The following is a 13,494-nucleotide window of genomic DNA, read 5'->3' as shown; positions in this document are numbered from 1 at the left end:
CGTTATATTTTACAGCAGCGATAGAATAGAAATATTTTATTATATTGTTTTCTTGTTAACATACTGTGACTTTTTAATGTTTGTAGAAATTTAGAAAAAAACTCTTAATATGTTTTTTACTGTATTTTTATTGTCATTTTTAAATGTATGTTCTAACACTTAAACCTATGCATTTGACATTGTTTGACATCTTTATATGACTTTACAATCATTAGAACTGAAGAAGTGCAGAAATACTGCACGAAACGTTTTCTATTATTTTTTCTATATTTCTCTGATAAGAATAATGAGAATATGCATGCAATCGATTGTAGAAAATTAGTACATTATTGTAATGGGTCAGTTGTTTTGGAGGCCAATTAATTAGTTCACAATTAATTAATTTTGGGCATGACGCTAGTCAATACATAAATGCAAATTACTTATTTTTTAGATAAAAAATAATACTATTGATAGAAAATCGTTTGTAGATTATCTTCATCATCTTTCTAGCTTTACAACCTTGCGTGGATCCTAGCACCCTCAAAAATTTCTCTCTAGTCGTTCCTATCCATCGCTTTCCTCCGCCAAGCAAGTATATTTTTCATGTCTTCTTCGATGTTATCAAGGGGTTCTTTTTCTGTGTCTTCCTCTTTTTCTCTAATCAATGGGTCTATCAAGGAGCGGTTTTCTAGCTGGATAATTTTTTTCCATCCGCATTACATGCCCTATCCATTTCAGACGTCATATCTTAACATATATTACGATATCTGGTTCCTGGAATATTCTATAAAGTTCGAAGTTGTATCGTCTTCTCCATACTCCACTGTCATTCTGCGCTCCATAGATTCGAGTTTATTAATTCTTAATTTGCGATAATAATTTGGAAAAACAATTCAATTATTCTGAGCATGGCGCCATCTGACAGCAGAGTTCCAGATTAATTATCTCCAGAGACAACTCGTTTATTCATCGTGATATGGCATCAATCTAGAGCTCCAGCTGACAAAAATAGACTGAATAACGCAACGTAGCAATTAAAGAGAGAACTCCAAAGAATTAAAAATGAGACAATTAGTCACTATCTAAGTAAATTCTCAGCCGACAGTAAAACAGACTATTCACTCTGGAAAACCACTGCAATACTAAAAAGACAGATTCTGTAAAGCCCTCCAATAAGGAATGGAAGTTGGGCAAAAATCAATTCACAGAACGCTAATAAATTTGCTGAATATCTTGAAAGGACTTTCCAGCCAAACGAAGGCGAAAGCACACTTGATTGGGGAAACCTTATGCAGGAGGAAAACGAAATTAGACCAACTACACCAAAAGAAGCGAATGAAATAAAAGAAAACATTAACCCTAAGAAAGCTCCTGGGTATGATCGAGTAACCGAATCGGTTTTAAAACAACTTTCTAGAAAAGACTTAAGTCTTAAAAAACTTACCTTAAAAACTTACCTATCTTATTACTGTCTCATTCAGAGTTATGTATGTACCGACGACGTATAAGGTAGCATAGGTGATAGTGATCGCTAAACGTGGAAAACCACCAACAGAAGTTTCATCCTACAGACCAATCTCCTTACTTTCAGTAATTTCGAAACTGTTCGAAATTATTACTCGAAAGGTTGAAACCAATTACAGAAGACAAAAACTTAATTCCATCCAACCAGTTTGGCTTCAGAGAAAGGCACTTGACCATAGATCAAGTCTACAGAATAACGGACATAATTGAAAAAAACGTTACAAGAATGAAAAGTCTGATCCACTGTCTTCCATGATGTGGCGCAGGGTTTTGATAAGGTTTGGCACAAGGGGCTTATATGCAAATTAAGTAAGCTTTTGCCCAAACAATATACACAGTCCATAAACCAAATTAATCATGTGCTTGTCGAAAAAGATATGCAAAAATGTATAAAGAACATAAGAACATACAGAGGTCCAGATGCAGATTCAGATCACTTTATAGTTGGAATACAAATGAAACAACTTATTCCAATGCTTAGAAACCAGCGGAAGAAAAAGTATAAAGCAACTAAACCTGTGAGACTACTGACAGAAGAGGAACAAAATAAATATGAAAAAATAGTCAGCAGAGGATTAGATAATATTGCAGAAAGTGGGGATATTGAACAAACATGGATGCAAATAAAAGTATGTATGACCAAAGCAGCTCAGGCCAGTAATACAAATATAAAACACGAATACAAAGAATGGTTCGACGATGAATGTAAAATGGAACTAGATGAATGAAATAAATTAATAAAGGGTACCAAGGAAAACCTATACACTACAAAAACAAAAGTAGAAGAAATTTAGTAAGTGACGAAGAAATATTGAGCAGATGGAAAGAATACTTTGAAGAACTTTTAAATGAAATTCCCACAACAGAATATGAAGAGGAAGAAGAAGTGAAGGAAAATGTCGATCAAGAACGAATAGAGGAAAGGCCGCCTAACGAAAAAGAAATAAAAGAAATAATAGAGAAACTAAAGAATAATAAGAGCCCAGGAAGAGATGAAGTAACAGCTGAAATGTTTAAATATGGAGAACCAGTACTAATTAAGCATTTGGAAAAGTTGCTAAAAGACATATGGGAACAAGAAAAATTACCGAAGGAATGGACCGAAGCGACACTGTGCCCTTTTCACAAAAAAGGCGACAAAAGAATTAGTAAAAAACTGATAAGAATGGTAAAAGTGACACTCCGAAAAACAGAGAATAGGGTTAAAATAAATGGCGAAGAAACAGATAAGTTTGAGGTCAGTGAGGGGGTGCGACAAGGAGACCCACTGTCATCGCTGTTGTTCAGTATCGTCCTCGAAGTTACCATCAGAGAAGCTGGAATCAACAGGTCAGGACTTATATATCAAAGAAAACACCAATGCTTAGCATTCGCTGACGACATTGTACTGATAGCCAGAGTAAGCAAGAATTAAAAGAAATAATAAAAAGATTAGAAATGAAAGCGAGAAAGAAAGGGATGTACATAAATGAAGAAAAGACCAAATATATGGAATGGACAGAAAGAGATTACCTACAAGAACAATATCTGACAGTAATAACAGATGAAAAAACATATAAATTCGAAGAAGTAGAAATATTCCAGTACTTAGGAGTGACATTCACGAGAAGACCAAATATAAAGTAAGAAATCCAAGCGAGAATTATGGCCGGTAACCGTTGTATTTTTGCACTAAACAATTTATTAAAAAGCAAAAACATATCTAGAAGGGCTAAGATAAGAATATATAAGACAGTAATAAGACCGATTGTATTATATGCCAGTGAAACATGGACAATGAACAAATCTGAGCAAGTCTTGCTGCAAGTCTGGGAAAGAAAAGTCCTCAGGAAAATATTTGGAGGTAAATTATAGAATGGTATATGGATAAAAAGACCAAATATGGAATTAGAGGAGATGTATGGAGAACCGAATATCGTAGGGATCATAAAGGCACAAAGACTGAGATGGTTGGGACACATCCAAAGGATGGAAAACACTAGACTACCAAAAAGAATGCTAATGGGAGGAATAGGAGGGAAAAGGAAGAAAGGCAGACCGAAAACCAGGTGGAAGAAGGATGTTGAAAAAGACATAGAAAAACTTAAAATACCAAACTGGAAAAATAAAGCAACAAACAGAAAAGAATGGAAAAGAATAGTAACCCAAGCCATGGGCCTTCTAGGCCTGGAGAGCTAAATTATATATATATATATATATATATATATATATATATATATATATATATATATATATATATATATATATATAATATACACAGTTGTTGGAATCATACATATCAAATCGAATTTTTAGAGTCAAACATGGAGAAGCTTACTCCGAATTAAATGATATTAATGCAGGAGTACCACTAGGCAGTGTGTTGATCTCAGTCCTATATCTGCTTTATACCAGTGATATTCCCGAATCAACTCTTGACAGTCTAGCTACCTTTGCAGACGATACTGCTCTCTTGACCCTAGGCAAAGATCACGACGAAGCAGCTAGAAATCTACAAACTTCCATTAATCAAATTAATGAATGGACTAAATTGTGGTGAATTAAGTTGAATGAAACTAAGTCCATCCATATCAACTTTACAAATAAAAATAAAAGACAGACTCCGGTTAGCATAAATAATACCAAATATTTGGGCATCAATCTAAACGCGAGGCTACGCTGGAAACCACATGTAAAGAAGAAATGAGAAGAGCTCGGCATAAGGTACAAGAAAGTATATTGGTTATTCAGAAAACATTCCATTATGTCAATCTGCAATAGAATTTCAATACGGCATCCAGCTGTGAGATTGTGCTAGCAAAAGCAATATAGACATAATCCAGAGTTTTCAGAATAAAGTACTGAGGAACATCGTTAATGCCCCTTGGTATCTCAAAAACAGTGACCTCCATGGGAACTTAGAGATAGACACTATTAATAAAACCGCCGAGAGATTTGCCCGAAGTCACGAAAAACAACTTCTTAACCACAGTAACCCCGAGACCATCCAGCTCCTTGACAATGTGAATTTGGTCAGAAGACTCAAGAGGAAGAAACCTTTCAAGATGGTGAAGTGATAGTATAAAGCAAAGTACAGTGCAGTATAGTCAAAATGTGTTTAATTAAGTTATTAGATTCTAAGGAACGCTAGGGGTAGGTCTTTAGTTTTAAGGCTTTTTGTTAGTAATTTAACTTAGATAAAAACTGCTTATTGATCTTTACAGATCAGATTGCAGTTATAATAAAAAATATCACCTTGGGATATTTTGTTAAAAAAAAGTTCCATGATTTTGTAGTTGTTTTGTTTCTTGACTTCCCTATTTAGTTTATTCGCAATCCTTTTTTCTTCTTGGTGTCATGTTCTAATAGCTCTTCTTCTTTACCTGTTTGTCTCTTAGATCAGCTCTTTCAGTTCATTGCAGATTTTCCTAAATCTTCCTTTTTTTCGTTGATTTTACTTCTGTAGTGTTTGAATTTACAGCATTTTATATATTTTTTTTTCTAGTTTTAGTACACTTTCCTCTAGTTTTGTGTTTATCGTTGGTATTGCTTAGATGTTATCAGTCATAATTTTTTTGTAGTTTAGCCAACCTGTCCTTTTCTTTTTGTAGGTGCGCAAATGTTTTGTTTCTACAGCTCCCAGGGTCAGTATCATTGGGTTGTGTTGTCCTTCGCCCTCATTTACTGTTTGTAATTGGTGTTGGTTTGTAGAATTGAGGTATCTAGATATGCAGGAAGTCAGTCTTCTCCTTGAAAGTATATAGGTTCTGTAGATCCTACAACTATGGTGTCATGTACCTACTTATTTGAGATAGCCACATAATAATCTTCCGTTTTGATTCGTTGTTCTATCAAACAAATTACGCGATCTTGCGTTTAGATCTCCTATAATGATTTTGGGTTTTTCTATCTAGTATGGCACTTATCTCTTCATTAAATATTGGATTTTGCGGTCTAACTATACTGATGCAATTTAAAGCATATCGTTTCCCGTTTTTATTCTTACTATAGTTGCTTCCATAGTGAGCAACCCACCTGGTGTAGTAATTAATTGATGTTTAATTCTTTCTTCACAGGATCGTTGTGTCTCCTGAATTGGCTCTGTAGTAATTTCTGTAGAATCATCAGTTAATTCAATTTTTCTGAGCGTAGCGCCAGATAAATAATCATTTTTAGATTATTATAATATATATATATATATATATATATATATATATATATATATATATATATATATTTATACAGGGTGAGTCATAACTGTTGGGACATAGACTAAGGACAGGTTATTTGGACCACAATATGGCTATTGGGCCAAATATGCCTTAATAAAATGTTGCTGAGAAAAAAGATACAGGGTGTTAATTTTTGTTTTTCGTTTTTTGCTAATAGTTTCCCTGTATATTTATAAATTGCTATCAAAATTGGCACAGAGGCATAATCTTAGACAAGAAATAGTATTTTATTTACAATTTTACGTTTTGTCATAGAGGGCGCCACGTGGATCATTCCTAATGATCAAATTGAGTCTAAACTTTTTCTGATGAAACTTTTTAGTAATTTTTATTAGAAAATATGACGTAAACATCATTTTTACGTAAAATTGGTACTCTTGTTTAAACATGATAATTTCAACCGTTTTCGATAAAAACGCAGTAGAACTGCTTAGAGTCTTAAAAAAGGATTTCAAATATTTCATTTATGAAAAGTATGCTTTAGACTGTCAGATAATTGTTGTTGGTAAATGTCATTTGTTCAGTGTAAATTATTTTTGATGTGACAGTGTAGTGTAATGTTGCATTTTTTTAAAGTAATCATTACTTTTTTTGATTGAAATGCCTCGTCACAATCATTTTACTAATGAATAGTAAAGAACACATTACACAAGAAAATTTTTGCGGTCGCTCGGCAGCCAGAAGGTATGGAATGTTATACGCAAACAGAAGGCAACCAAATCACAAAACTTTTGCTGATGTTTATTCAGAATACATACATTGGCAAAACTGTAACCGTCGTGGAAGATCTGTTGGAAGTAAATTTTGAACAGGAGTGAAGTGATAAGGATGGAGGTTCTCTTTTTTTAGAAAGTTACCCTACGTATACAACAGCATATCCAATTACAGCTTATTCTCGAAGCTTAGAGACCATACACCGCTTCTAATAAATCAGAGTCATCTCATTTACCAACTTTCTTGTATCGAATGTGATGGGCAGTATATATGGCAAACATAGCAATGGTTAAAACAAAGAATAACGCAACACAAAAGTGATTGCAAAACAGAGAAAAATTCTTGTGCAGTAGCACACCATTCCAACACAACTGGCCACACATTTAATTTGTGAGATGTCAAAATCTTGGAGATAGAAAACAAATATAAAAAAATTATTTCTCGAAATTAACCACATAAACAAAAATAAAATAAAAATTAATTATAACACAGACACTTGCAATTTAAGTGACATGTACTGCAATATTTTAAAATTCTAAGAAAATTCATAGCTAATATCTGGTTAGATAATTATGGTTCGACAACAAAACTCATTAGTCCTAACGACACATGTGTAAAAAAGATCGAAATAATTGTCGCCTTGTTCGTTGAAGAATATGTGTCAGTAATTTTTATTAGAATCAATTGTGGTTATATAAATACAATATTTAACTTAAACATGCCACAATAAAAAGTGGAAAGAATAAAATTGTGAAATGTGCATATTTCAGAATTCGCATAAACTCAATCCAAACCAATGCTCAAAAGTGGTAGGTACCTACTTTATATATTAAATAAAGTAAATTGAACATATATTGGTAGAAGTACATATTTTTAATGAGATAACGAAAACATCCAATTTAACAGCAATAGACAAGACTGTTTAAACTTACCTTTAACAAAATCTACGTAGAACTATATCTCTTATTCTGCTGTTCTATATCAGCATCCATTACACGTAAACTGGCGCTTTCTCTGCATCCTTTCAACGCTAGTTCGCGTGAATCACTCCGGACATCTTCTGATCCCGGCGGCGACCAACTCATTCTGACATTATATACACGCCATCACAGAACAGTTTCTATTAGTTAGCCATTAAGTTGTATAAAGAAAGAATTTTGATGATTCCTAATAAATACTTGTGCTGCTGTTACTATGTAATTTTCTTGCATGTTAGCGATTACATTTTTGGCCTCCTCTTCGTTGAGCTTTTTGTTTATCCTACATTTTCATTTCCACTTTCCTCTTCATACCAAAATTCCTCTTTTAGACAACTTTTTGGAATTACCTGGATCAGCCTCGAACAACTTACCCAAGAGTCTCGAAAGACTTACAGATTAGTCACCCTTATTGACCCAGAAACTGTCGATGATCCCATCTCACAATTGTTAAAATCGTACTCAACTCTTATACTGTGGAGTCCCTACCTTTGATAAATATTTCAATAGTTAATCCTAAATTATTATTTCAGTAATTTTGTATTTTATTTTATATTATTTAAACTTTTATGTATGTCATTATCTCCACCACAAACATACTCCTACCTTTACCGATAATAACGCCCCGATATTACCGACACAGTGCTATAACAAAGAAAATATTTGTTAGTACATACATATGTTTTGGATTAGTTAAATTTAAAAAAGTTGAAGATGTGCATCCGTCATACATACAAGAAAAATTAAAAATTGGTCAAAGAAAGAAAGGGGAATATGATTTTAAAAGATGTAAGAGTTTCCAGAAGAACTATTTGTTGAAGTGATCTTTACTTATAAACATCCAAGATCATAGGGTCAGCAAATGGTAAAACAAATTGCTTATTTACTATCTAATTTTCAAAACCAAAGTGAGACATCTGCTTTATATCTCATCTCTGGATGAAAAAACCTCTGCATGGTGAGTATCCCAATAAAGTAAATCATGACTATGTTAGAAACAACAACAATACACCATGGTTTAGAAAAGAAATAAAAGAGAAATGTAAAGAGAAACGAGAGGCCTACACGAAATACAAAACATCAAATACTCCAGAATCTCGAGACATCTATAGAAGAATACGAAATGAAACAAAGCAATTGGTAAGAAGAATAAAAAATGAACACTGGGAACAGTTTACAAAAAGGATGGAAAGCGACTTCTACGGTACACAAAAACAAATATTGAGATTCATAAGAAACCAACGGAAAGAAATGACAGAATTGAAGGAATATAATAACATACCAGTAAACGAATGGGAAAGATACCTGACGGAACTGTTTAAAGTAAAGAAAAATAATAATCAACACAATAACGTACCTGAATTAAGACACGAAATAGAAATAAGTTTTCAGGAAGTAGAAATAGCCATAAATTCACTCAAAAATAGAAAGTCACCAGGACCAGACGGAATAACCAACAAGCTTCTAAAACACGGAGGAGAAAATATAACCCTAGAGATAACAAAAACTAATATTGCACTGCAAGATACCAGACGCATGGAGAAACAGCATAATGATACCAATGTTCAAGAAAGGAGATAAAGAAGACCCCAACAATTATAGAGGTATAAATCTACTGAACACCGCACTTAAGCTTACCACAAAAGTCCTAACCAACAAAATCAATAAACTAACAACTTTATCAGATGAACAACAAGGATTCAGATCAGGAAGATCCTGCGTAGACGCCGTATTTGTACTAAGAAAAATCACAAAAAATTCCATTGAGTACAATAAACCAGCATTACTATTTATTATAGACCTGACAAAGGCTTTCGATCGCATGCAAGTCGAAGACGTCTTCCACCTACTGTATAAAAGAAATATACCAATCTATATTATACAAACCATCGAAAACATCTACTTCCATAATCGAATACAGGCAAACATAAATGGAAAACTAACACAGTGTATACCAGTACAAAGCGGAGTCAGACAGGGTGACTCGTTAAGCCCACTTCTCTTTAATATAATAATGGACGAAATAATACAAGCAGTACGTAAAGGTCATGGCTACAGAATAGGGAACAAAGAAATCCAAATATTATGTTATGCAGACGACGCCGCATTAATCGCCGAGACAGAAGACGAGCTCCAAAGATTAACACACATCTTCAATACAACAGACAAGAAATACAATATAATAATATTAGCAGAAAAAACCAAATGTATGACAACATCTAAATACCCACTACGATGTAAAATCAAAATTGATGGGAAAATAATAAAGCATGAAGCAAGGTTTAGATATCTGGGAATAGATATAGCTAGTTACGGAGATGTTGAAGAAGAAGTACGACAACAAAGCTTAAAAGCAAGTAAAGCGGCGGGATCTCTTCATGACACAATCTGGAAGAACAAACACCTAAGACAAGACACAAAAACAAGAATCTATAAAGCAGCAATTAGACCTGTGGGGGCCTTGTAACTGGATCCCTACATTCGAGTGTTGGAAATCTTTTGATTCCAAGCCTTACTTCAAAGGACTTGTGAGTGGATGTATCTCCATAGGTTTGGTTCTTCAGTGACCGTTGAAGGATAAGGATTGTTAATGTGAGCAAATTTAACTCCAGAGAAATAAAATCACCTTTAGTTTATCGACTTATAATTAACTATTTTTAGAGTAGAGAGGTTCAAAACGACCGTAGCTGACAGTACAATATCAAATAATTCTTTCTTTATCACACGTAAAAGAGAAAACCGTATTTATGAGAAAAATGCCCGATTTCGGCGTAGAGAAATATTTTATATATGAATTGAGAGTGTTTAAAATGCACATGCCTCAACAGCGGTGTGTGAGAACGAACTAATAAAATAATACTTGGTGCGTAAAAGTGTAGATTATCCCTCTTGTATTTAGGTGTGAAAACTATTTAAGAGGCTGTGGTGCCAATCAGTCGGGTATCCCGAGCAACTTGATATTAGTGAATATTTTACTTATTCTACACTAAGAAAAGTGTAAAGAACTATATTTTTATTTTATATTTTAAAATGACATGTTCATTTCTGGAACATAGACTGCCCGCGTTGAAGTATTTACTTCAAAACGAAAGAAAGAGTGATTTGAGAAAGTAAGCAAACTTAAATGTAATTTAAGAAATAACTATTCCTAAACTACAGTAATACATATAAATGTGACAAAATTTTAAATTTTAATTTTCTACTTTGTCCACAGGAAGAGAACAGAGTTTTGTAATGGGTCTGTTAAAATATCCATCTCTAGTCTTTATTTTAACACTACGGACCTTATCGTCCTTACCAGTAAACAATTCAACAATTCTTGCCAATGGCCAGTGTAGGGGTGGAATTTTATCTTCCTTTAATAGAACTAAGTCGTTAACTTCAAGGTTCTTCTGTGGTGTTAACCAATTGGGGCGATTCTGAAGTTGATTAAGGTAATCAATTTTCCAGCGTTTGGCAAATGATTGCTGAATCTTCATATAGTTTTGCCAAATCGTTAATTTATTGTTAGGTATTTCCGTCACTATCTCTTCAGGAAATGACGTAATTGGTTTTCCTATCAGGAAATGTCCTGGAGACAATGTGTTAAAGTCATTTGGATCATTTGACATAGCACAAAGAGGGCGTGAGTCTTCTCTACTGTACTGCTTCTATTTGTGCGAGAACTGTGCTAAAGGCTTCAAAAGTTAGTGGTATTGCCTAAAAGCCTTAAAATGTGATATTTGGCACTTTTTATGGCCGCCTCCCAAATTCCACCATGATACGGAGAATGGGCTACAATAAATTTCCATTGGATTTCAGAAGAGGAGAGAAAATTGAATATGGACTCAGAGGTTTCCTTTTGTTTAAGAAATAGTGCAACTTCCCTCAACTGATTTCTAGCTCCTAGAAAATTAGTGGCGTTATCTGAGTAGATAATTTGTGGACAGCCTCTCCTACTGATGAATCTTTTTAAAGCAAGTAAGAAACTTTCGGTGGAGAGACCTGTGACTAATTCGATGTGCACTGCACGAGTAACCATACATACGAACAACGCTATGTAGGATTTTATTTTTGGAGCCTTTCTTAAATTGGAGCTTTTTATAAGAAATGGACCACCAAAGTCTAGACCAACATTGGTAAATGGAGGGGAGAAACATGAACGTTCCCGTGGTAAATCAGCCATTAACTGTGTGGCTGTCTTTGCTATAAATTTAAAACAATCGTGACATTTATTAATTATTCTTTTAGTTTCTTTGAGACCATTTAGACACCAATATCTTAAACGAAAATTGGAAAGAGTATTTTGAGGGCCTGCATGACATAATCTTATATGTTCTCTATGCAGCATTAATTTTACTATATGATTATGAGAGGGTAGAAGTAATGGGTACTTCTGTTCATATGGGACGTCTGAGTACCTTCGACGACCACCTACACGAATCATTTGCTGATTATCTATGAATGGGTTGAGTTTTAAAATTGTTCTATTTGAAATTATCTCCTTATTTTCAAGACAAGAAAATTCTAGAAAAAAGTGTGCCTTTTGCAAAAGTTTTATTATTAAATTTTCAGCATTTTTTAATTCTGAAACAGAGAAGGGTCCAACATATTTTTCATTTGGAAACTTGAAATTGTGAATGTACCTGAGAATAAGTGTGATACTGCGTTGTAGTTTTGAGAAGTTTGAAAATTTGAGAGATAAATTTTCAATGAAACTTATTGGACTTTCTTGTGCTAGATGAACTATTTTCTTTTCCTCGGGTATTTTACTTACATTTGGTTTTGAATCATAAGAAGTTAAATCTAAGTCATAATTAAGTAGAAATGAGGGACCTTGAAACCAAAATTTTGAGTTTAGAAGTTCAGGAGCAGACATGTCTCTTGACGCAATATCTGCGGGGTTTTGTTTTGACTTTATATATCGCCACTTAAATTGTGGGTTTCCTTGTATTTCAGAAACTCTATTTGCAACAAACTGTGACCATCTCGAGCTATGTGAGCCTAACCAAGCAAGTACGATTTCTGAGTCCGTCCAGCAGTTTATTGAGTCTATTTGAGTTAATTTATTATTTAGAATTTCAACTATTCTTTTAGTGAGTTTGCTGCATAAAACAGCACCCATAAGTTCTAACTTAGGTAAAGTTAATGTTTTTATTGGAGCTACCCTACTTTTAGAGGTGATGAGTGTGGAAGAGACATTTCTTGAGCTATAAGTAACTCTAATATATATGCAGCTGGCGTATGCCTTTTCACTAGCGTCGGAAAATGCGTGTATTTGTATAGTACATATATAATTTTCAATAAAAAAAGGTCTGTGAATTTTTAAATGTTTTAGTGCTGAAATATGTTGGAGAAAATTTAACCATTCATTTAAGAGTGTAGAGTCTAAACTTTCATTCCACTGAATTTTTGAAAGCCAAATTTTTTGCATTATTATTTTTGCAGTTACTATTACAGGATTAATTAATCCCTTGGGGTCGAAAAAACTTGCGATTATCGAGAGCACTTGTCTCTTAGTGTAGGAATCTTTTATTTCGATTTCTGGTACTGAAATAGAGAAACTATCTAATTTAGAGTCCCAACAAAGACCTAATATTTTATTAGAACGATTTTCTGGAGATATGACATACGTGGAGTCAGTTGAAAATTGTGAAATATTTTCTAAAAATTGTGGTGAATTTGAACACCATTTGTGAAGAGATATGCCTGCCTTTTGTAGCAGTGCAGTGATTTGCTCATGCGCAAGTGTGAGTGTTTCAATACTATTTGTACCATATAATATGTCATCAATATAGCAAAAATTAATGAGCATATCATGAGCGAGAGGATATTCTTCCTTATGCATGTTTGCGAGTTCAATTAAACATCGTGTGCTAAGGAAGGTAGCTGGTTTCGTTCCATAGGTAACCGTTTCCAATTGTATACATTTTAACGGCTCCGAGGGAGAGTTGCGCCACAAAATATTTAATAAGAAAGTTTGGTTGGGGTTTATTCTGATTTGTCTAAACATCTTTTTTATATCAGATGTGAATACATACTTGAAGAGTCTAAAGTTGACTAAAGTGTCAAATAGTTCTGGTTGTGTGGTATAACCCTTTAACATA

Source organism: Diabrotica undecimpunctata, chromosome 10 (genome assembly GCF_040954645.1).
Source record: "Diabrotica undecimpunctata isolate CICGRU chromosome 10, icDiaUnde3, whole genome shotgun sequence".
Taxonomy (NCBI): Eukaryota; Metazoa; Arthropoda; class Insecta; order Coleoptera; family Chrysomelidae; genus Diabrotica; species Diabrotica undecimpunctata.
Note: the sequence above shows the minus strand (reverse complement) of the source record.